Source organism: Rhinatrema bivittatum, chromosome 10, assembly GCF_901001135.1.
Source record: "Rhinatrema bivittatum chromosome 10, aRhiBiv1.1, whole genome shotgun sequence".
In the NCBI taxonomy this organism is placed as follows: Eukaryota; Metazoa; Chordata; class Amphibia; order Gymnophiona; family Rhinatrematidae; genus Rhinatrema; species Rhinatrema bivittatum.
Window position 1 is genome coordinate 15,538,580 of NC_042624.1, and position 24,753 is coordinate 15,563,332.

At 42.1% G+C, this 24,753-nt stretch overlaps 1 protein-coding gene across 2 annotated transcripts in view; it reads right to left on the bottom strand.

The window, feature by feature from the left end:
- The window catches only part of PBX1 (PBX homeobox 1), a 704,885-nt gene that overhangs the window by 80,234 nt on the left and 599,898 nt on the right, over window positions 1-24,753 (bottom strand). The window lies entirely within an intron of this gene.

Genomic DNA, 24,753 nt, shown 5'->3' on the forward strand with positions numbered 1-24,753 from the left:
AAGCAGGGGCTTGAAATACAAGATTTTAAGCACCATTTATTTTTCCCTCTAGAATGAAATAAGAGTCAGAAAGAAAACACTGAGTTGGAATGATTTCATCTACTCTAAATGCCTCTTGCTTATCTCACACACATTTTTTGGCAGTACGGGTCCTTTCTGTAGGTGAAAGGTCTCTTAGCTCCCCACAGCTACTGCCAGGGTCAGTCTGCATCCATTCTACAGGGCTTTCATGTCCAGGGCGCTAAAGTGGGAACTTGTATCTCTATTTTTTTTTTTTTTTTTTTTTTTTTTTTTTTTTTTTTAAGGATCAGGGAATGCAGATGCTCTATGGCATTGACACAGAGCACAGCACCAGCAGAAACAGGTCACAAGGAGCCTTCACAGATAACAATGAGGTGAATTTAGCAAGTAAATGCAGCAATAGATCAAACTCTTTGAGATCTGACCCCATTCCGTGTCCATCTTCACTTTCTAAACAGGGGTCATAGGGGCCATATCTTTTTATATACGTTTTCCTCCTGTTTACCTATCCCTCAAGTCCCCTCCTTCTATCCTTTTGGCCTCACTTCCATACAGATCTTTACCTGAACAGACCAATAAAATTTACCTTCATGCAGATTCCACCTCCCACAAACCAACCCCCCCACCATAAAACCTAACCAAACAACAAAACAAATCAGAACTAAATAAAACCAAGAGACAATTACAACACACCATGATCACATTTTTGAGAAAAAGAATATGAAAAGAAAAACGTGGAAAAAAAAAAAAGAGACAAAAAATAAACAAAAATTTAAATCATAAAAAAAAAAAAAATAAATAAAAAACCAACAACAACCGAAAAACAAAACAAAAACTAACCAGCAGAATTGGGAGTTGCGGGTGAGTTTGCTTGGCTTCCATGACCTGACACGTTTGTAGCTGTGACTGCTGTTTTCGCAGCATAAATATTGGCTTCCTCTTGAAATTTACCTATGTTCTTCTTGTACCGGATTCGCTTATTTCCAAACCAGTTTGATACCTACAGCAAGTTCAAGAGAATACAGAGGTTATAGTTCAGGTTTTAATTTTCCTTTTCTTTCAACTGTCAGTAAACAAAAGATAAGGCAATGTGAAACATCTTTGGCAGCAAATATAAAATGTGAAAAAAAGGAAAAAAGCTTTTCAGATGTCCTGCAGAGAGAAAACAATCTGTGGCACCTAGGATGTGTTCTCCTTGTACTGCCAGTCACCACATGCTGAACAGCGGCTTGTTAATGATCAACTACAGAAAAGCAAAGAACACACTGTAGGCCTGTGTGCTCTCTTTTAAACACACAATAATGGTTTTACCCATCAAATACAGAAATTATTGCGCTGGAGTCAGAGAAAGGCCTAAGCAGCAGATTGCCACATAATCTTTCAGTGCCTGATAGGTACACCATGAGAATTTTCTACTGGGACGGCTCTAGGACTTAGCACTCTCTGTTTTCTCTATTTTGCAGTGAAAGGTTTTGGACTCCTGTTACTAAACAGGAAAACTAGTATCTGAAGCTCAGCAGGTGTTCCTACAAGGAAAGTGCACCACTGACCATTGGACTGCTCTTCTGAAAAGCTCACAAGAAAGCCACATACCAAATTACTTCAAAGCAGGAGAACTGGCAAAACATTAATAAGAGACATTATCTGCAATCAAAGAAAATGAGCACTAATCCCATTTTTATTTAAAAGAGGCACTATTTTTTAAAAGGGTTTTTGTTTTGTTTGTTTTTGTTCATAATCACACCAAATATTATTGTGGTTCTCCTCCGTATCAGGGCCCCATACAGGCGTTACACTCATGTGCATGAAGTTCTCATGGTGATGTTGCAGGCCTGATCTCCATGGGCCTACAAGCTGATTTTAAAAAGGAAACTCCACACAGAGCTGCAGGGTTCTTACCTCACACATTTCACAAGTGCACAGTATACAGGCCGGAGCAATGTAGTGCGCTCAGCCTAGCGCACAGCTTGATGCGTGGTTTGACGCATGTTTTGATATGGTAGAAATAACTCCCGACACAATAATGGGATTAGCATGTCCAAAGAGGGCACCCAAACCAGCATGTAGTCAATAGCACTCATTACATGTAAATGTCATGTAGATGAGGCTATTAGTTATTACCTCCGATGCAAAAAATCACCATGTGCCTGATACGTACATTTTAACCCGCATAAATTAATGCCAGCACCCCAAAGCCTCAACAAAGCAGCAAAAAAAAATACTGCTTTTCTGTGGTTCCTCCGACTTAATATTGTCACGATACTAAGTAGGAGGAACCACAGAAAGCAGCATCATGAAAAAAAAAACAAAAAACAAAGTTTTGATGGTGGTCAGGTTAGGAAAACAGATGCTCAATTTACCAGCGGCCATTTTCCTAACCCGCACAACCGTGTCTCCTGGGCGCCCAATGTCAACTGGGATGCACAATTTATCCCTAACACATCCCTTTTTAGCGCAGCACCTCATTAACATATCACATCAGGTTCCCAGGAGAGGTGGATAAGTGTGCATTAGGAAGGCGGGCGCTGAACACGAGTGCCCATTTTTTTATGCGCTTTTTATTGAATTGACCCCATGTGGGCTAAATTTGCAAACTGCAGGTGTGAGAATTTCAAAATTCAATCCCTACACTTCCTTTTGCCGGCCCTCCCTGGCCTCGCCCACAATGGGGAGGGGCAATTTTGAATGAGGACTTCTCCACGAGCGAACAGAGATTCTCGTAAAGTAGGAACAGAGCACAGAGAACTGAAGCATGCATCTTCATCAGAGCTCCAAGCAGAAGTCACACCAATACCTGTAAAGTATGAACACAGCACAGACGGCTGAAGGGTACACGGAAGACATTTTTTTTTTAACGCGTGAGACTAAAAATAAAATTTGGAGGCAAGAAACAGAAGAGGAGATGCAGCAATAAGACCAAAAGAAGCAAAGAGTCAGCTAGCTGGTGCTGCTGTTTCACGTGCTCGACAGTTTCCCTGCCCTGTATGACAGCAGATGTAGCCCGACCCTCTGTGAGTTTATTGGTGACGTTTCTGATCATAGCTGCTTGGCAGAATTCCTGGGAAGGGGCGCTGCTCAAAGAATTTCAATATCTTTACAGCAGACTGCTACTGAAAAGCATAGTAACATTGTAATGACAGCAGAAAAAGACCAAAAGAGTCCATCTAGTCTGCCTAGCAAGCTTCCCAAGGTAGTAACTGCTGCTCTATGCAGGTTACCCCCCAAGCTTTTTTATTTATTCCTATCCTCTAGCCTTTAGAGATCCACAGTGTTTATCCCATGCCCCCTTGAAATCCTTCACAGTTTTAGTCTTCACCACTTCCTCTCAGTGAAGAAATATATCCTGACATTGGTTCTAAGTCTTCCTCCCTGGAGATTCAAATTGTGATTCCTCGTTCTACTAAATTGTTTGCAATGGAAAAGGTTTGTTGATGATCATCGATCATTAAAACCTTTCAAGTATCTAAAGGTCTGTATCATATCACCCCTGCTCCTCCTCTCCTCTAGGGTATACATATATTCAGGTTCTTCAACCTCTCCTCATAAGTCATTCGATGGAGACCACCCACCATTTTGGTCGCCCTTCTCTGGACCGCCTCCATCCTGTCTCTGTCTCCTTTGAGATACGATCTCCAGAACTGAACACAGTACTCCAAATGAGGTCTCACCAAGGACCTATACAAGGGGATTATCACTTCCCTTTTCTTACTAGATATTCCTCTCTCTATGCAGCCTAGCATTCTTCTGGCTTTGGCTATCACCATGTCACATTGCTTCGTCAACCTCAGGTGTTTAGACACTATCACCCCAAGATGTCTCTCCTGCTCCGTGCACGTCAGCCCTTCACCCCCCAACGCATACAGTTCTTTCATCTTACGACACCCCAGATGCATGACTCTGCACTTCTTGGCATTGAATCCCAGCTGCCATATCTTCGACCACTCTTCCAGCTTCCTTAAATCCCGTATCATTCTCTCTACTCCTTCCGGTGTGTCCACTCTGATGCAGATCCGCAAATAGACAAACTTTACCTTCTATCCCTTCCGCAATGTTGCTCACGAAGATGTTGAACAGAACCGGTCCCAACACCGATCCCTCTCTTCAGAGTAGGTTCCATTTACCATCACCAGTTGTCGTCGTCAACCAGCTGGGGGGTTACAACTTTTTGTTAATGTAGCTACGTCCAGTAAATAACAGAAGGTAATTTTCTGATGGTGCAAGATGCAGAAGTAACGTTCTGTGCCAGTTACTTGTCACAGGATTACAAAATCCAAACTCCAACAATAGTTTGTGCCAACTAATGCCCTGGAGTATAACAGTTGATTCATTTGAAAGGTGGTGTGTGGGGGTGGGGTGGGGGACGGGGTGGTAACAAGCACAGGTCTTTCTTCTCCTCCCTCCAAAGGGGAGCGGTTTCCATGCATGGGGATGGAGTGCCCATGCCTGGTACTGTGCAGGGCATCAGGACAGACTACAGCAGGTCACCTTGTGTGGCCCACACAGCCATTTACTATCACAGGCCCAGGTAAGTCACTCCACACCCCTTCCAGGCACTAGGAGTTGCAGGGTTTTCCTTCATGCTCCTGCTGCGGTGACACTAATCTCTCGTCTCAAATGCCTGGAGAGAAGAATCCACCACCTTTATGAGGGATGTGCTGTCATTTCAATCTTTTGTCTTCTATGTGTGCATAATTTTTTTTTTTTTTTTAAACACAGGGACAGTAACTTTTAAACAGGCGCACGGGCACACATCAGGCGTTCATCAGCCTGTGCCCAGGGTCGTGGTCATTTTATAACATATGCACATGTTATAAAATAGCCTGACCGCGCGCACATGTGCGTACAATTTTAAGTGGACATGCGCCTATGCCCACAAATGCTACTTCTACCATGTAAGCAGGGGGCCTTTTAATAGACATACGCGCCAACGTCATTACCTCTCTTCCCAGGTAAGGGATAGGATTTCCAACTCCCCCTAGTTTAAAAGCCTCCCTTCTAGCCCCCTTAAAACCCCGCCGATCTGTCTAGTTATCTTTATTTTTTTACTTACACGTCCTCCACAGCAGAAGTGACGTTACGTGGCAGGTGACCCCGGCACGCGCCTGTGCGCCCAAGTATTTACGTGCTAATCTGAAATTGAAATCCAGGAATGTCCATGCCCTGCCCCTTTTTTGGGGGGGGGGGGAAACTTTTCATTTCTGCACTGTGGAAAGTATGCGCATATCCAGGCGGCTTTTAAAATCCTCTCGGCACGCGCCAGCCCAACTTGTGTGCGTATCTCCCAGGCTTTTAAAATTCACAAACTGTACTTGGGCACATAAAGGTCAGCTTTATGTATATAAAACAATGAAACAAACTGAACGAACAGAAACAAAACAAAAAGCGACAAGAAATGAGAGATGTTAACAACCTGAAGAAAATTTTGCCCCTGCACATGCCAGATTTATACCTTTTTTTTTAACCCTATTTATTAATTACAAGAATACATTTGTTCAGAAAAAGAGCAAGACAAAAAGCAACCAAAAACAATTTCGCATCTCTCTCTATAACAAATTGAAAGGAATAAACTCAAAGTGCATAATATAAAAGAAGGTAACAAGACCAAAAGCACAGGAAATAAGGAAGCAAAACGACAGAGTCCCAAGCTGTCCCCAGCATAGGCGCTCTGCTCGTTACTACCAAGAAAGGGCTTCGAGGAGAGATGCAAGCAAAAAGGCCTCCAGGCTGAAGGAGGACCTGCTCTTTCCTTTGCAACATCTGGAAAAAACCTAGCTTGATAATTCATAAACCATTTTTAACTTTGAAGAACAGTTTTAATAATCCAGTCTCCATTGGGGTCCAAAGCACTCATGATAAGCCTTCTAACGGATTGCTACTGAGCTAGATGACTCTAAAGCTGCTGTAACGTCAAGGCCATCAAGAAACCTGAGATTCAACCTCCTTCCGTTTATACTGTGGGAGATAAAATGCCTTAGAAAGAGGAGGAAGAGATTCAGCTGGCATCTTTAAAGCTTGCAATACATATTTCTTCAAATAGATATAACCTTAGGAGAATTCACAAAACGCCAGTTCATGCATTTATTATGAATGCACCCAAAAGCTTCAGCAGTATCCTGATACTTATTAACTTTATCCTGGCAATATCTACTTCATGTCCCTCTCACTTCTGAAGATATTCAGAACCTAAGTCCATATTAACCTCTACATAGCGAATAAACTCTCCCAGATGGTTTGCAATAGAATGTGCTGCTCTCACCAAGTTCACAGGGTTCAGCAAAGATTGCTCAACCTCCTAACTTCAGCAATCAACTCCAACTCCACTGCAAGGGCACCATCTTCCATCTCTCTCACCACCTCCAGTCAAAGGTAGACTGCAATGCTGCTGATCTCCACTCCTCCATCTCTCTCAGCAGCCAGAGGAGCCTGTTCCCCAGGAAAGAAACTACGAGGCACCGGAGGAATACATTGCTCCATGCTAAAACTACTGGCCAAATCCCCAACGATGACAAAGGAGTCGAATGGCTCTGGTGATCTTTCCATTTATATCCCATATTGCAGAATGTAAGTCACCAGCAAGAAAGTTCCTGCTCACAGACTGCTAGCTTCCGCCATCTTGTCCCTCCCCCAAATATTTATATCTGATCACACAAAAGTGAAATTACATTGAAGAGCCAAAACAGCTCTGGAGAACACCGACTTCTGTGCACCGACTCCATTTACTGAACCACGGGAATAATTCTCCAAACACAGAGCTCCCTTCTTCCAGCATCCAGACTCTTATGCTGACCAAATACAAAACATGACAGTCTGCAAAGAAATCCTTTTCTTTTAAACAGGAAAGGCAGCACCCAAGCAAAGGCAATTAAAACAAAAAGGTGTTTCTTTTGATAAATGTAGCCCCTGGCCTGAGCCTAGAAGAACAGGTACAGAAGACAGTTTGCCCCATGGCCTTTTCCTGAACAGTAAAGGGAGGTCTGTGTATGAGCAGATGGATACAAACTGTAGTTCTTGTTTCCCATAAGTCTAGAGCAATCTCAAATTTGCTAAATCAAATGCAGTGCTTAGCGAAGGTTTCATATATACAGTTGTGCTCATACGTTTACACATCCCTGGCAGAATTTGTAAGATGTGCAGCATTTCAAGAAAACAGAGCGATCAGACAACACACACTTTGATTTATTTAAAAATATTTGTTGCCTGGACCATTCAAAGTTCGGGGTGGGTTACAATATAAAACATTCACAATAAAAGCAAAACAAAAAAGTACATATAAAAACGAAACAAAAATCTAGAGGGATCTTTAAAGCCTAAATTATAGGGCTAGGCTGAAACATAGAGCTGAATGGTTAAAATACTCTTGGAGAGGACTTATTAGACCTGAAACTAATTAGGCCATGATCTGGTATTGGTATGCTTGGATAAATAAATAACTTTTCAGGGCTTTCTTGAAGTCCTTGACATTGGAAATAGATCTGAGAAAAGATGGAATGGAGATTCAGATCATTGGGCCTACAAAAGAAAAGTCATAATTGCAGGTGACTGCCAATCTGGTGAGTCTGGGAGCAGGCATTTCAAGCAGATGACTTCTAGAGCTTAAGTCTCGTGAAGGAACATAAAAATGCACAATTGATGGAGCCATGGACTGTTAACATTGTGTGTCAGGTTATGTATAGTGGATATATTATACATTATCCACCACTGGACTGGTAGCTAGTGCAGGGAGTACAGAATGGGAGTGATATGGTCACGTAGTTTTGTGCTCGTGCATAACTGGGCTGCTGAATTTTGTACCAGTTGTAGATGTCTGATATAGACTATGGGAGCTCAATATATAGAGAATTGCAATAATCAATTCCTGCACCAAAGGCTGAAGAACAATCTGAAAATCATCAGGTTCTAAGAACGGTTTGATATGTCTAAGAAGGCAGAGCTTGTAATAGGATGTTTGTATAACCGACTTGATGTGTGGTTTCGTATCAAGTTTAGGGTCAAAATAACTCCAAGGTTTGTAGCAGTGTAAGAAATTTTGAATTGTATTGTCAAAATAATGTTGTAGACATATTTGGGAAAGCGGTGGGGTATTGCCAAGTATCATAATTCAAATTGACAAATTGAGACAGAGCTTGTTGTGAGGCAGCCATGAGTTGATGAAAGATAAGCAAAGGATGATGAACTGAGCAGTGGACAACCAGTTCTGTTTAAAGAGGAAAAGAACGGAATATTGTCAGCACAGAGGTGATAAGAGAGACCCTTAGAGTGGAATGAAGCATGCAGTATCGGCACAAGATATATGTTCAAATAAAGAGTTGGGATTGCTGATCCTTTCCCACCAGTACTGATGGGAAACCATCAGAAAGGAGAAGTATTTGTAGGACTGATCATGCAGATATGATTTAAAACCAGGCATGCACTGTTCCTGACAAGCCAATATTGGAAGGTGAGAGAAATATCATGATTGATAGTATCAAAGGTGTTATGGTTACGTGTGTTTTGGTGGATCCTTGGGTGCTGAGGAGGTGACCACGTCCACATTGAGGAGCCCCATGAGGAAGCCACAGCACTGGGTAGACTTCATACTACACAAAACACAATAGTTCTTTATTTGACAGCTTGAAGAGAAGCCACCAGGTGGCAGTTAATGAGGCAGTCCGTAGTTGCAGTCTCAGGGACCTCGGCAGAGGAGCCCTTCTCTCCTAGATGACGTCAGGAGGTTCAGCAGCAGGTCTCCCAGCGAGAGAGATACTGTGGATGAGATTAGAGTTAGAGTACTCACTAGGTGTTTGCTGTAGATATGCGATCCACCAGGTATGTTGTAGGAGGTACAGGCACCGAGGCAGGGAGAGCAGGCCCTCGAGGAGCGAGTACCTGTTCCCTGTAAGGCACCCTGAAATAAAGCGGAGAGCCCCGAGGAGCGGGTACCCAGGTTAGCAATTTTCCCGAAGGGCAGAGTGAGCTTCCTGCGGCAGCATGGAAGTGGCCGAAGTAGCGTAGACAAGAACGGATTTGAGTCCTTGCTAACTCAAAGGAGCTAGCAAATTAGTGAAGGTAATATACCCGGATGGCGTGATGTCAGCATGAGATAACGTCCTCGAGATTCACGCCAAGGGTGGTTACAAAGACGTGGGTTGCGGCGCACCCTAGTAGATACCTGGGAGAGCAATGGCGGGAGGCTGCACCCATAGCCGTTCCGGGGATGCCAGAGAGGTCGGCTTGTAGACGCGGCGGTAGCCATCCTTTCCCAGGTAAGCGGGGAGGAGCCGTGAATAAGGTGAGGCAAATGGGGCGAAGCTGTCTAGGACTGACAGAGTGCAACAAAAGGCAGCAGTGAGATTAAGAAAGATAAGAATGTAAGAAGTTCCAGAATCAAATCCATGATGGATTATTACAGTGTTAGATAGTAATAATGTATCGGTTATATGGTGAGGTCTGAAACTGAACTGATACAGTATTGAATGGTTGTTGAGATTTGTGAATTGTTTAAGAACCATCAACTTGATTATTTTAGAGAAAAAGGAAGAGAAGGTAGAGCCTGAAAATTACCAAATTCAATACTAGCTGCTGCAGGTTTCTTTAGAATTGGTAACACTGAATCTGTTTTAAGAGAGAATAGAAGGGTGCCAGTGGAAAGAAAATAATTAATGATTTGACCAATAGGTAAGGAAAATGTCCTCAAGTTCTAACAAAATGGGAGAACAGGGATTTAGGGGATATGAAGAGGATTTCATTTTTGTGAGAATTTGAAGGATGTCACTACTGGCAATGTCTTCAAAGGTTGTCTCAAATGATGTTGAGTTAGAAGGGTATAAGATGGAAAAGTATTAACAATGGTTGTTAGTTTTTTGGAACTGAAATGGTTACCCAAAGCATTACAAAGTTCAGAATGCAAGTTGGCTTTAGGATATTTAGGTCCACTTTCCAGATGCTCGGTAAGGGATTTTATAGTGTTAAATAATGTCCGAAGATTGTTTGATATTGCTAAACTAAAGGCTGTTAATATTGTAATGACCCTGATTTCCTCCAGTTGGTTTCTATTCTAAGCTTTTTTTTTTTTTTTAAACATAGATAAGGCATGTGTGAACAGAGGCACATGATATTTCCTACAGGTTGAGATTTTTCTTAATGGGGCCAGTTTGTCAACGGTACTCAGAAGTGCTGAGTTCCAAGTCTCAACCATTAAGTCAGTAGACTCTGCAGAAAGATCGGTAATCAAAGGGAGAATGTGTTCTTTAAGAGAGCTGGGTCAATATGCGTTCGTATGTGGGTAGGAGTAGTGAAGTGATTTTCCTGACAAGTAACAGAGTTAATGCCAACAATGGCGGTAATAGGTGATGGTCATATCAGGGAACAGCAGAGGTGGTAATGTTAGCTGGAGTAGCAATAAATTCAGAGGGATTGAGAAAAAGTAAATCTAAGTTATGCCCACCTCTATGAGTCAGAGCAGTAATGATTTGCTGCCATTATAGGCATACATCGTGCTGAGAAGCAACTCAATGCATGGGAAGGAGAATCTTGATCTACATGTATACTGAAGTCACCTAGGATTATAGTCTTTTCAGGGACGGAAGGGCAGTGGAAAGAAATTCAATGAGAGGGGTGCAGTTGTGGGTTTAAAAGACCTGGTGGGCAATACACCAAACAAAGGTTGAATTCTTTGCTGATGAGAAGTAAAACTTCAAATGCGGAGGGAATGTCTACATGAACCTGTGTAAAATTCAAAGCTAGTTTGCGAAGGATGACAAGACCACCACCATCACAAAGAACAGGCCATGGGAGAGAGCAATGAATGTATTCTTATGGACAACGTTGATTAAGTATCAGTGTTTCACTCTTTGAGATCCGTAATGCACAGACAGTCTGGCTTGTCAGTAAAGAGGATATCATAGATGATGGGAGCTTTCTTGGATAGAGAGCATGCATTGATGAGAAGGAAAGAAATAGCAGTACATACAGTTTATAATTTCAGAGGCTGTAATGGAATGTTAACTAATGCAGACCTTGGTAGAGGAAAACACCATTTAGGGAGAAGAGAACAATATCATCCATGGCCAGTGATAATTTGAATATTCACGATGGCAAATGTACAAAACAACAAGTCAGTGAATCGAAGTAGTAACGAAGGGACGAACAAAGGGCCACCAGATGACTTCACAGGGGGGGCAGGACTTCCAGCACAGGAGCGAAGGCTCAGGCTGAGAGTAGCATTCGTAGCCAGGTAGAAGTGCTGCTGTGGTACGGCTCGTCAAAGACACAGCCAGATAGTTTAATTTGAAACTTTAAAAATAAGACTATTATACATCACAGAATAGTGCAATCATTAAACAAACCATAACAATAAGGGAAATAATAAAATGGTCCGGTTCAAAATTCTGCATACCCTTAGTTCTTAATATTGTGTATTGACTGTTTTTGCATCAATGATGGCTCACGGTCTTTTGTGACAGTTGTGAATGAGCCCTTTATTTTCTCATGTGGTAAAGCTGCCCCATTTCTCTTAGCAAAAAAACTTCAGATCCTGTAAATTCTTTGTTTGTCTAGTATGATCTGTATATTTGAATTATCTTCAATTGGCTCAATGAGGAGGTCAGGAGACTGATGACCACTCCAGAATCTTCATTTTTTCCTGCTGCAGCCACTGAAGAGTCGACTTGGCCTTATGTTTTAGATCATTGTCATGTTGGAAAATCCAAGTGCGCCCCATGTGCAGCTTCCTGGCTGATGAATGCAAATTCTCTTCCAATATTTTCTGATAAGATGCTGCATTCATCCTGCAATCAATTTTGTCTAAATTCTCTGCGCCACTGTAGTTCACCCCACCCCCCAAAAAAACAAAACAAAACAGCAGAAACCCACCTCCATGCTGCACGGTAGGGATGGTGTACTTCTCTTCTTAGTGTTTATGGTCGTGACCATAAAGTTCAATTTTGATCTCATCACTCCAAATTATTTTGTTCCAGAAGTTTTGAGGCTTTCCTGTTTTGTGGCATTGGTGCAACAATGGCTTTTTTTCTGGCAACTCTACTATACCAGCTCATTTTTCTTCAAGTATCTCCTTATTGTGCATGCTGAAACACCCACACCATTTTTAATTCAGAGAAGCCTTTATTTCAGCAGAATTTGCTTGTGGATTTTTGTTTGCATCCCGACAAATTTTCCTGGCAGCTGTGTCTGAAATCATTCTTGGTCTACCTTGGAATTAACAGAACCCATAATTTTCAACTTCTTGATCAGAGTTTGAACAGTACTGATTGACATTTTCAAATCTCTGGATATCTTTTTAAATCCTTTTCCTAATTTATAAAGTTGAACTACTTTTGCTTGCAGATCCTTTTGACAGTTCTTTTGCTTTCCCCATGCATCAGTAACCACCAAAATCAGTGCAACCCTGCATGAAATGCACAAGGGTTTCTCAAGAACTAAGAAACTCATTGACTATTTATACAGAGTCACTAATCACAATCAAACAAGGCACAGGTGTGGATACCTACCTTTAATTGCTATCTCAATCTGTGTGTGTCAAAGAGTTTATATTATCAACCCAAGCATTCAAGTGTATGCAAACTTTTGAACAGGACCATTTTACTATTTCCCTTATTAGCCAGGCGCTCATGCCAAAGGTGAGCTGCTGCATCCTCCAATCTGATGCGTCTATTAGCCTGACTCCACAGAAGTGGACGCTGCTATCACGGCCACCCTGAGACATCGAGAGGGCACCTTGACTGCTAGTCCCACCCACTGCCAACGTCATCTGTCTTCTTCCCAAGTTTTACTTGATACCGTAGTCTCTTGCAGCTGGAAACAAATTATTTCTTCAACCACACACACACAAAGGGTACTTGCCTAGACATGGTCTTTGTCAATCCTTCAGGTTTTGATATAAACAAGGCTAGTATCTCAGCAACTGAAATTCCATGAAGTAACCACTTCCTCATCACCTTCTCTCTCACATCTAAAGCCACTGAACAAATCTCTCTTGGAGACAATACAACTTACATGAAGCGAGGGCACTTAGATCCTGAGACCCTGGAATCAAACTTAATACCATTACTAGACAACAACTCATGCAACTCTCCTGATGAATTTGGAACAACTCATTAACATCTGTTCTCGATAAACTTGCCCTGCTGAAACCTTGCTAAACTAAAAAAGTTAAATCAGCCTCTTGGTTTTAAATACACGCTTCAGGCTAAGAAATGTGAATTGAGAAGATCTGAGAGAAACTGGCGAAAAGATTCTACCCAGGCAAATAAACTACAACTCTAAATTTGCATCCTACCAAGCCTCAATTATTACTGAAAAAATAAAATCTTATACCTATATGAAACTGTCATCTACACTTAATATAAGAGAACTATATTCATCTGTAAAGAAAATTTATTTATTTATTTAGGGATTTTATATACCGATTTTCTTGATACAGATCAAATCAACTCGGTTTACATAGAACGATAGTACATTAACAGTAACTAGTCAAACCTCAAAAGAGGAGACAGATTGGGAGCAGAAGGTAAAAAGTTACATTATAACAGGGGTGAGTAACTAGGAATTGGAAATGAAGAGACAGATAATCAAAGTAGAGAGATATAACAGAGAGAAGGGGCTTGAAGCCAACCTCAGGAGAATAACTCTAGCATTATAACATGATTATATGACATTCTGCTAGTATTGAAGTACAGCTGATTGAAAAATATCTTAGTAGAATATAGTCTAGGAGACAGGAAAGGCTCTACCGAAAAGCCAAGTCTTCAGTTTCTTTTTAAAATTTATGAGGCAGGTTTCCTGTCGGAGGTCTGGGGGTAGTGTATTCCAAATGGTGGGGCCTGCTGTTGAAAAGGCCCGGTCCCTGATTGATAATCTTTGTACCAATTTGATTGAGGGAACATGAAGGGATCCCTTATAGGCATCTCTCAAAGGTCTAGCTGAAGAGTGTAATTTGAGAGGGTTGTAGTAGGTCTAGTGGAGTCTGGTGATGGATGTTTTATGAATAATGGTGAGGAATTTGTGAACAATTCTAAAATTAACTGGAAGCCAATGTAGGTCTTTTAAAATGGGCGTGATGTGATCTCTGCGCTTAGTGTTGGTCAAAATCCTTGCAGCTGCGTTTTGGAGTAGTTGCAGAGGTTTTAAAGTAACAGCTGGTAGACCTTGCAGGATCGAGTTACAATAATCGACCTTAGAGAACAGGATTGCTTGGAGTACAGTCCTGAAGTCATGGTGATATAGGAGAGGCTTGAGTTTTTTTAAGCACCTGTAACTTGTAGAAGCATTCTTTTATAGTATAATTTATAAATTTCTTTAAGCTCAGATGGTTGTCAATAATAACTCCAAGATCTCTAGCATGAGTGATGTGGGAGATAGTGTGCAATTGTTGTAAGTGTAGACTATTTTCAGGGGTGATAAGCAGGATTTCAGTCTTAGCAGTATTTAACACCAGGTTGAGGCTAGTAAGGAGATGGTTAATAGTTTGAAGGTGAGATTCCCATAATTTGATTGCTGAGTCCAAAGAGCCTGTTATAGGAATCAAAACTTGGACATCGTCTGCGTATACGTAGAATTTCAAATTTAGCGATGAGAGGAAATGGCAGAGAGGGAGGAGATAAATATTAAATAGAGTGGGAGATAGAGAGGAGCCCTGGGGGACTCCATGTGGGGAATTAGTATAAGGAGATTCCATATTATTGATTTTTAACTTTATAACCTCGATTACTGAGGAATGAGTCGAACCATCTGAAGACAGATCCTGAGATTCCTATGTCGGATAGCCGGTTTAATAATATAGCATGGTTGACTGTATCGAAAGCTGCGGAGATATCAAGGAGTGCAAGCAGGAAGGAGCATCCTTTGTCAAATCCCAGGTATACTTGATCAAGGAGTGATATGAGGAGTGATTCCGTACTATGTTCTTTCCGAAATCCATATTGTGAAGGATGAAGGATATTATTTTCCTCCAAGTAATTTGATAGTTGATTATTTACTACTTTCTCCATGATTTTGGCTATAAAAGGCAAATTAGATATTGGTCGATAATTTTTTAGATCATCTGGGTCCAAGTTTGGTTTTTTGAGGATAGGTTTGAGAGTTGCTAGTTTGAGAGTGTCTGGGAAGATACCTTGTGAAAATGAGCAGTTAATAATGTCTGCTAAGTATTTGGAGATGGAGTCTGGTATTAGAAGCAGTAATTTAGATGGGATATAATCTTGTGGATGAGAGGAGGGTTTCATTCTTTTGAGGATAGTTTCCACCTCTGTAGAATAGGTGGGTTCGAATGTTTCCAATGTTGTGAATGAGTTAGGGCGATAGAGGGGATCTGAAGAAGGGGTGATAGGATTGAAGGGTAATTTAGCCAAGGTATTAGCAATTTTACTCTGGAAGAAGATGGCCAGTTCATTGGCCTTTGATTGGGCTATATCATCAGAAATTGGTGCTGAAGTAATCTTGGTGAGGTCTGAAACATAAGCGAAAAGGGCCTTTGCATCGAAGAACATATCATGGATACGGTGGGCGTAAAAGTCTCTTTTGGTTCGCAGTGTCATGGTTCTGTAATGATGGAGAGCTGCTTTGTAGATGGCTAGAGATTGAGGATTGGGGGAGTTCCGCCATTTCTTTTCCTTCTGTCTTAGGCTTTGTTTTAATGTGCGAAGCTCCAAAGAGAACCATGGTTGTTTATGTTTCTGAGATGGATTGAAATTCTTTGATGATAGAGGGCATAGATTATTTGCTATGGTTTCAGTGATATTTTGCCAAGAAAATATAGCTGCATTAGGGTTCGAAAGATCCAAGTTGGGTAGTTCTTTGCATAGAGAATTGTCAAGGGCTTCTGAAGGACAAGATTTCCTATAGTGCAGTGTTGTTGGTGGCAGGGGTTGCAAGAGATCCTGTCGTCATTTTAAAAGTGGAGGTGATCATAAAGTGGTCTGACCATGGTACTGGAAGGTAGGAAGGGGATGAGAGTTGTATGAGGCTATTATTTGTGAAGATAAGATCAAGGGTGTGACCCCCTTTATGAGTGGGTTGGGTGATAATTTGGGTAAAGCCCATAGCTGAGAGTGAGGAAAGGAGAGCTTCACAATTAGATGATTGAGGCCTGACGTCAATGTGTAGATTAAAGTCCCCAAGGATGATGGAAGGAGTATCCAAAGTCAAGTATTTAGCTATAATTTCCACTAAAGGCGATACATCAAGGTTTAGCAACCCAGGAGGGGTGTAAATGAGGAGGATCTGGAGAGTTTTTGATTTGAACAGGCCTGCCTCCAGTTTAGATGATGAATTGATAGGTTGTTGGGTGAGATTAAAATCTTTTTTGGCTGCTAAGAGAAGTCCTCCTCCTTTTTTCTTTTGTCGAGGTATTGAAAAGACGTCATATATCTGGGTGGGAAGTTGATTTATTAAGACTGTGTCTGTCGGCTTCAGCCACGTCTCTGTGATCGCACAGATGTCTGGTTTGGAATCAAGCAGGCAGTCATGTAGGATATGGGTTTTTTTGGTAATTGATTGCGCATTGAATAGAGTTAGAGAGAATAAGGCTAGCCCAAGGAATTGGGTAAGTGGGGAGATCATGACTGGAATGAGGTTTCTATATGGTTTGAATTGGTGTTGCAATGGAAATTTCATCTTAGAAGAGGGACTGTGGTATAGGATGGGTATTGTGTATCTTTGCATTATAGGTAGAATGAGATTAACGTTGTCAAATGTTGGCAAATAAGTTTATTCTTTAATCTTTGTATGTGTGAGGGCAAGGGAATGTTGATTTCCTATGGGGTAGACTATCAATAGAAGAGTGCAGGTCTAGCAAAGGAATGTAATAGAGGATTTTAGTTCCCCTAGGGAATGGTGGAAGGGTCCGCTTTTCAATAGAAAGGTTGTAGTATAAGGAGGTATTAGGTTAGAACATAGGTGGTCGATATAGAGCGAATAGAGTATTTCACTGCAGGGCTAATTGGCTGGAGCTGAACTGGAGCTCAGAAGAAGCTGGCGTGGTTAGCGCAGGTATAGAGTAAGAATTGGGTGGAGCTATCTAGCAATAGATTGAGAGGTTCTGTATCGGGTGGATAGAGATTGATGTCTGATGGTGGCTGTATTTTGATGTATGAGGTCTGATATCTGAGGCTTCGTAAAGTTGCTGAAAAGACAGTTGTGCTGATAGAGATTGAAATAGATAGTCGGCTGAGGTGGAACCAAAGATCCTGGGGTAGACTCAGGGCACCCTCGGGGCTACGCCGAAGGGGCGAGACAAAGGGGCAAGCCCCTTTGTCGCGCTCCTTCGGCGCGCGACGCAGGCGCACGGCGCCTGCGGGTTAGTAAATTTAAATCCCCCGCTCAGCTCCCGATTGGTAGCAGGATGTTTGTGGGAGTGTCTCTGGGCCGCGTGTAGGGGTGGCGCGGCTGGTAGGAGGCGCGATCAGTGTCTGGGCTCGCCGGGGGCAATGGAGGTATGAAGGCCTTACCCCGACAGGTCTGGGCGCCGATCGCGCAGGCCTTCACTAGTCCGAGCTCAGCAGTGTTGGCAGCAGCGGCGGCGAAGGGAGAGGATCCCTCAATTTTCCCCACATTTCCAGCTGCTCTCCCTCGAATGAATACTGCCAAAACATTTGCCTCATACTTTAATAATAAAATGACAACTATGAACAATACCATTAATATCTCCTCCACAGCTGAGGATGAACTGTCCACTTTCGAACAAGTTTGGGAACATTTTGACAATGTGCCAATACCTGATATTATTGAGATCATCAACAATACGAAACCCTCGTTCAATTCCCTTAACCCTTGTCACACTACTTTGCTTAAACTGATCAAAACCAATATTGCCCCTTTTCTTACTAATCTCATCAACTTTTCCCCACAATAAGGCGTTCTGCCTAATTCCCTAAAACAGGCCTCAGTCCAGCCTATAATAAAAAAACCTACTGCCAATCCCACTAATATTTCTAACTATTGGCCAATCTCCTAGTTACCATTCATTGCAAAAATTGAGACAGCAGTCCTCTGTCAACTCTGCAAATTCCTTCACTATCCTTAGTGAATACCAATACTAGAAAAATTCATAGTACTGAATTACTACTTTCTAGCTTTGACACAGTGAGATGGGGTTTCGATCGAGGATCAGCTTTCCTTCTGTCTTCTCGACATCTCAACATTTGACATAGTGGACCACTCTATTCTACTAATCAGGCTACGCTCCTTTGGTCTAAGTGGTTCCGCCTATCCTGGTTCTCCTTCTACCTCACTAACAGAACTCAAAAATTCCACATTGAATCTACTATTTCTCCCTCCACAATCCTTGCATTTTGGGTTCCCCAAGAATCTGCCCTCTCTGCAGCTCTATTTAATGTCTACCTTATACCCTTATGTTATACTCTTTCTAGTCTTGGAGTTCATTACAAGCTCTATGCTGATGATATCCAAGTCTTCTTTCCCCTGAAGGAAACATGGGCCCTAAATGAATCATTCTTCTCCCACTGCCTGAAAGCCATTCAAAAATGGCTCCATTGTAACAAATTAGCTCTGAATATCTCTAAGACAGAAATCATGATCTTATCACGATACCAAGTCCAAAGCACTCCTGACTACTTCTCATTTGATTCTCACTGCATTACAATCTCTCAAACTATTGACCCCTCCCTTTTTTTTATATGATCACAAAGACTGTTACTAATTCATCTTTTTATAAACTGCGCCTACTCTGCCACCTGAAACCTCTTCTGGAGCACTCTGAATTCTGATCTGTCATGCACTCTCTTCTCTGGTGTAGATTACTGCAACTCTCTCTTACAAGGTCTCCCAGATTATACAAAACTTGGCAGCAAGACTTCTAACTGGCACTTCTATATATGAAAGGTCCTTAAAAGATTACACTGGTTCCCAATCTCACACCGTATACAAGCTTGCTATGATTACTCACTCATCTATATACAACATATACTCCCCCTGGATTTCTTCAATACTGAAAATCCACAACCCTTCATGGTCCCTTAGGTCGACAAACTTAATGCTACTCAAAGTTCCATCTCCAAAGCTGGTCCATCTTGATGAAACCAGAGAGAGTGGGTCTTCACATCAGCAGGCCCTCTCCTGTGGAACAGTCTACCAAAGGAAGTGAAGTGCCTCCATGAAAAAAGCATTATAAGACCCACCTCTTTAAAAACATTTTCCCAATTTATACTCTCTAACACTATCTCCTTTTACAGTTCCTTTAGCCCCCCTGAACTGCCTGCAATCTTCCCTGTGATCTCTAATGCTCATGTTTATCCTATGTTCGATATTATTCATGTCTTGACTACTTAATAGTAACTATATTGAGTAGTTGTTACTGTATGCCTGTTATTTCCATGTGTGTCCATGCTATAAGATGTTTGGCTTTACTCATATTGCTGATTCACTTAATTTATTTCATTAGCTATTTGATACAGTATGTGTGTTCTTAATGTACCCCGCTCTGAACATAGGAAGGGCAGGTAATAAATGCTTTTAAACAAACAAATGTTGCTATGGTTTGTTTAATGATTGTGCTATTCTGTGATGCATAATAGTTTAATTTGAAATGCATTAAAAATAACAGATGTGTTTTGTCTGATCATTCATGTTTTCTTAAAATGCTACACATTTTACAAATTCTGCCAAGAGTATGTAAACTTGAGTATAACTATATCTGTCTGTCTAATTATATATATTGTTAATGAAAAAAATCTAATAAGAACACTTATGATATTCATTTATATCTAAACAATAAAACATATGGGTTCAACATTTATTTGTTTTAGATTTTCATTTTTTACTAGAATATTTTATTGCTATACATTAACAATTTATACAAACATTTTTAATAGTACAAAATGAGGCTCATTTTCGATTCACTGCAGAACTATTAGTCACACAGAGAGAGGTCTCGGTTTTGCGACATGTGAAAGGATGTAACAAGTAAGGTAAGCTGGGGTTTCCTGGCCATTCTGTAGAGAGATTAGCAGGTTTCTTGTTAAACCATGTTTTCCTCCTCAGGAAGCCATTTAGGTGGCAAAATAACCTTTGGTCAAGGAAGAAATTGGGCAATTCTACAACTGATCTACAAACCCAACATTAACAGAAGAAAAGTGGGGTAATAACTGCCATGAGAAAGGAAGCAGGGCAATTTTCTGATGGTCAGAGGAACGGTTAATAATGGATTAATCCTGAACCCCAAAAATATTTTTTGAGAGGTTTTTCCCTTCTTTAAAAAGTTGGTTGGAATTTTAGTTAGTGCGTTTCATTTGGGTCAAGGCATGAGAGTGCCCCACAGAGACAGTCATACTGAGGGACTGTGTGGACATTTTATTAAAAATAAGTTGGATTTGGAATAATATAAATTTTTGTATACCGAGTCTTATATTTTTGTATTGCAGCAATAAAATATTCTAGTAAAAACTGAAAATCTAAACAAGATAAATAAATGCAGAACCTATATGGTTTTTGTTTAGATAGAAATTAATATCATAAGTGTTCAGTTTTTTTCATTGATAGTATGAATTAATGAACACTTTATTGTATTTTTGAAAGCCCAGTATTTTGTATCTCTCTCTCTCTCTCTCTCTCTCTATATATATATATATACACACACACACACACCCCTTTCACTTTTTACAATCTGCTAAAAGAAAATTGTCAGATTGAGGCCAAGACCATGGGCAATATAAATGTCCACATTAAATTACAATCTACTCTACATGCATATCAATGGGCTTCAAGTCAGAGCTGAATTTCATTCCACAGTAGTGGTAGATTTAGAATGGCTATACTGAAACTTCACCTATAGAGAGCCAGATATCTCTCTGTTAAGATGAAAATCTACCCTGACTATGCTTTGCAATTGGCTTTGAAAAGTTACCAGCTCCATATCCTGCAGCTATGCAATGTGTAAAACATTTACCCCAGGTATTTATAACAGACAATGCCAGACAGCATTAAAAGTGCAAAGCATCAACTACAACTGCACAGCAGAACCGCAGCACCCAGGGCAAGTGGCTCTTAATGAGAAAGAATCCCCATCCCCATCCAATAACATCTCTAAAAAAAACAATAATGTGGAGCACCCAGACTGATCCAAAGCTACAACTAAACACTCACTCAATCCTACATGTGGAAGGACTGGCTGGCCACAATTTCGTTAAAAAATAAAAAAGCCCCAGCTTTGACTGCTTTCTGTAAAACCAGACACCCACTGTTCCTTAATCCCACCACCCATCTCTGAAAGGTGGACACACAGAGACAGGTGCCCTGGGCTCTTTTCCTAATTAAAGCATCCAGGGTCTTTGTAAAGACATTCCTCTGTGTGAGCAGAAGCACACAGACAGCGACATGCGGGTTCTAATAGGAATCCCTCTTCTTTCACAAAGCTTTCTCTAGTAGCACATACGTGCAGCCAATGGGAAGACAGCTTGCTGGACTGCACTATTCTGGAAGCAGAGAATGAGTGCAACAGAGGCCCATGCTATGGCACGATATGCAGTGCAGCATTCTCCAACAGATACCGGCTTACAGGAAGCTCACAGCTCTCACAGGGAAGACAATACCACAGTACAAGAAAAGGAAGACTATGGGGCATAATGCTAATCCCATGCTCCAAAATGGTAAAACAAGAGCTTAAAATACCCCACACAGGGAAGTTTATAAATTCCTCCCTCTTTGGTCCGATCAGCAATAGTTCCAGAAAGAAGAAAAATACATTTGAAGAACACAAGTTTTCACCATACATTAGTTTGGTTCTCGTAAGAATGGTGCCTCTTTACACTTCTGACAGTGCAGCAAAATGCCATTTGCTCTAGGCTTAGCCCTTCTGATGTGCTGCAGATGTTCAGTGAGTGGCCGTAAATTGCATTTGCCAGTTTTGCAGAAAGAGCTGCTCGTAAGCTGCTGCCCAAGAGCACAGCCCCAATGTCACTGTCATACATACAGAGGTGAGCTCGTAAAACTAGTAACAAAGAACAGGGGAATGCGCTGAACTCATCCAAACAGGTCCCTGAAACATCCTGGGACCACAAAGCCCACAGGGTATGTATCTGAAATCAATTAGTTAACTTTTAATCCACTTTGACTGAACGTTTAACATCCCAGCTGACTGGGCATTAATGGATTTTGATACAGAGTCATGGAATGCTGTGCAACAAATCAAAATGATCAATTTTTCTCAACACTTTTTATACACATTTTAGAGTGAATTCGTTATATCACGCTAAAAAAAAGCAGGTTCAAGCAGGCTGTTTTCCAGCTATCTTGTCTGCCCTATCTTGTTTGGCGTAGATTGTAAGCTCTTGGGGGAGCACACACACTCTTCACGCTTGTTGTCAGTGTCTCTTGCACGGCTCTCGGGAATGTTCATGGTGTGTTATCAATAACAGCAGGCAGAGGCTCTTCTTCCAATACAAAGGTGTATCATAGAAAAATCCCCACAGAAATCCGTATCCGAAAGCAAAAGTATGGTATCTTTCATGCCCCAGCATCCCCCCGACAGCAGTGAGGTCTTATGAAGATTCTCTGTCTACCTCATGCTACAAGCAGGTGGACCATATTGACATCTACCACTATGGAAAGGAACAGGATACAGACAGTAGTAACATGGCTAATGCACAAGACACGACTATGAGATGCAGCCTCTATTTCTCAGATGTCATTTTAAGTAACAAGTAATTTGCTACTTTTAAACGGGCAGCACAGACATTTCCGAAATCGGTAAAGCAGACTTGCTTATCTGTAACAGGTGTTCTCTGAGGAAGAGCAGGATGTCAATTCTTACATATGGGTGACATCTTCCATTGTTAAAGTTTCTAGAACTTTCATGTAGCCTCTCTCAGCATGCATTATACTACATGTCCACACAGAATTAAAGAAAAACCACAAAGTGGAAATTCAACTCAATGGGGGGAGGCGGGCACGTCTTGTGAGGACTGCCATCCTGCTGTCCTTGGAGAACACCTGATGCAGATAAGCAACTTTGCTTTCTCAGACAAGCTACAGGCGACCCCCCCCGCCCCCCAACAAAAAAGGGGATCAACAAAATAGATGCCAATGGGCACAAAACCACCACCACGTTTTGTTGGTAACAGGAGAGGGGCACCCTGAATAAAAACAACCGGTCCTGGTTGAGAACAGAGTTGTGTTCTAAACCTCGAACAAGTTCCGAAAGACAGATTGACCAAACCTGCTGACATGTCGGCCATCCCTGTCCATACAGTAATAGGATGTGAATGAGTGGATGACATCCATGTCACAGCCATGCAGATCTCCTTGGGGACTGTTCGCCTGTGGGCCAGCAATGCTGCCATGGATTGGACAGAGTGGGCCTTGACATGACCCACAAGATGCAATCCTGCCCAGGCATAACAGAAGGAGATGCAGTCTGCTAGCCAACTGGATAGTGTATGTTTGACAATAGCGATTCCCAGCCTGTTCTGGTCAAAAAACCAAAAAGTCTATGGGCTTCTGTCCGATCCAGATAGAAGGCCAAGGTTCTCTTGCAGTTTAAACTGTGTAGGGCTTGTTCACCTTGGTGAGAATGAGGCCTGGCAAAGAATGCTGGCAGGATGATGGACTAGTTAAGATGGAAGTCCGACACCCCTTCAGGAAGGAACTTAGCGTCTGTGTGCGCGCAAGACCACCCTATCGTGAAAACACTTAGTGTAAGGTGAATAAGTCACTAAGGCCTGGAGCTCACTGACCCTGTGCACTGAAGTGACCACCATAAAAAATATGACCTTCCAGATCAGGTACTTCAGGTCACAGGCGTGCAGTGGCTTGAAAGGAGCTTTTGTCAACTGAGCTAAAACAACATTGAGATCTTGGTACACAGTAAGAGGCCTTAGAGGAGGCTTCAACTGAAGCAGAATCCATATGAAATTAGTCCTGGGGTTAATTCTGTGCTACTGTGGAGTGCAGAATTCCCCCCTGCGCAGAACTGACAAATTCTGTGCAGAAAATAGCAGCGGAGACCCCGGCATGCCGTGAACGGAGCGCTTCCCGCGTGTGCCGTGGGACGCACTCCGTTCACGGAGAAGATGAAGGCCTGGGTGCACCATTTGCGGCACATGGAGGACTTCCATCTTCGCGGCGAGTGGAGCACACTCCATTCGCGGCACACGGGGACCTTCCCTTTTCGCCATGAATGGCACGCCCGGCCATTCATCTTTGCTCCGTTTGTAGCATGCCAGTGAGAGAATATGTGTGTGTGTGAGGTGGAGGGGAGTGTGAGAGAGGGAGCATGGAAGGTGAGGGTGGGGGGATGCCAGTGAGAGAGAATGTGGGTGTGGGGGAGGGTAGGGTGAGAAAAAGCAGGAGGGTGAGAGAGAGCATGAGGAGGGGGAGGAGGGATGCTTGTGGATTTCAGAGAGGGAGCCTATATGAGGGGAGGAGAAGGTGAGAGAGAGCAGGAGTGTGAGAGAGAGCATGGGCGGTAAGAGGGGTGGGGTGGGGGATGCTTGAGTGTGGGGGGTTTCAGAGATAGGGAGCCTATATATGAGGGGAGCGGGTGTGGGGGGGGGGAGGGTGAGAGAGCATGGGAGGTAAGAGAGCAGGGGGATGCTTGAGTGTGGGTTTCAGAGAGAGGGAGCCTATATGAGGAGATTGTGATGAGTGTGTATGTGTGTGATATTGGGAGCTCGTGTGTATGAAAAAGGTATTGTGTGTATGTGAGGGTGCTAGCCTGTGTGAAGGGATTGTGTATGTGTGAGACAGAGCCTGTGTGTGAAGGGCTGTGTGAGAGAGAGACGTAGG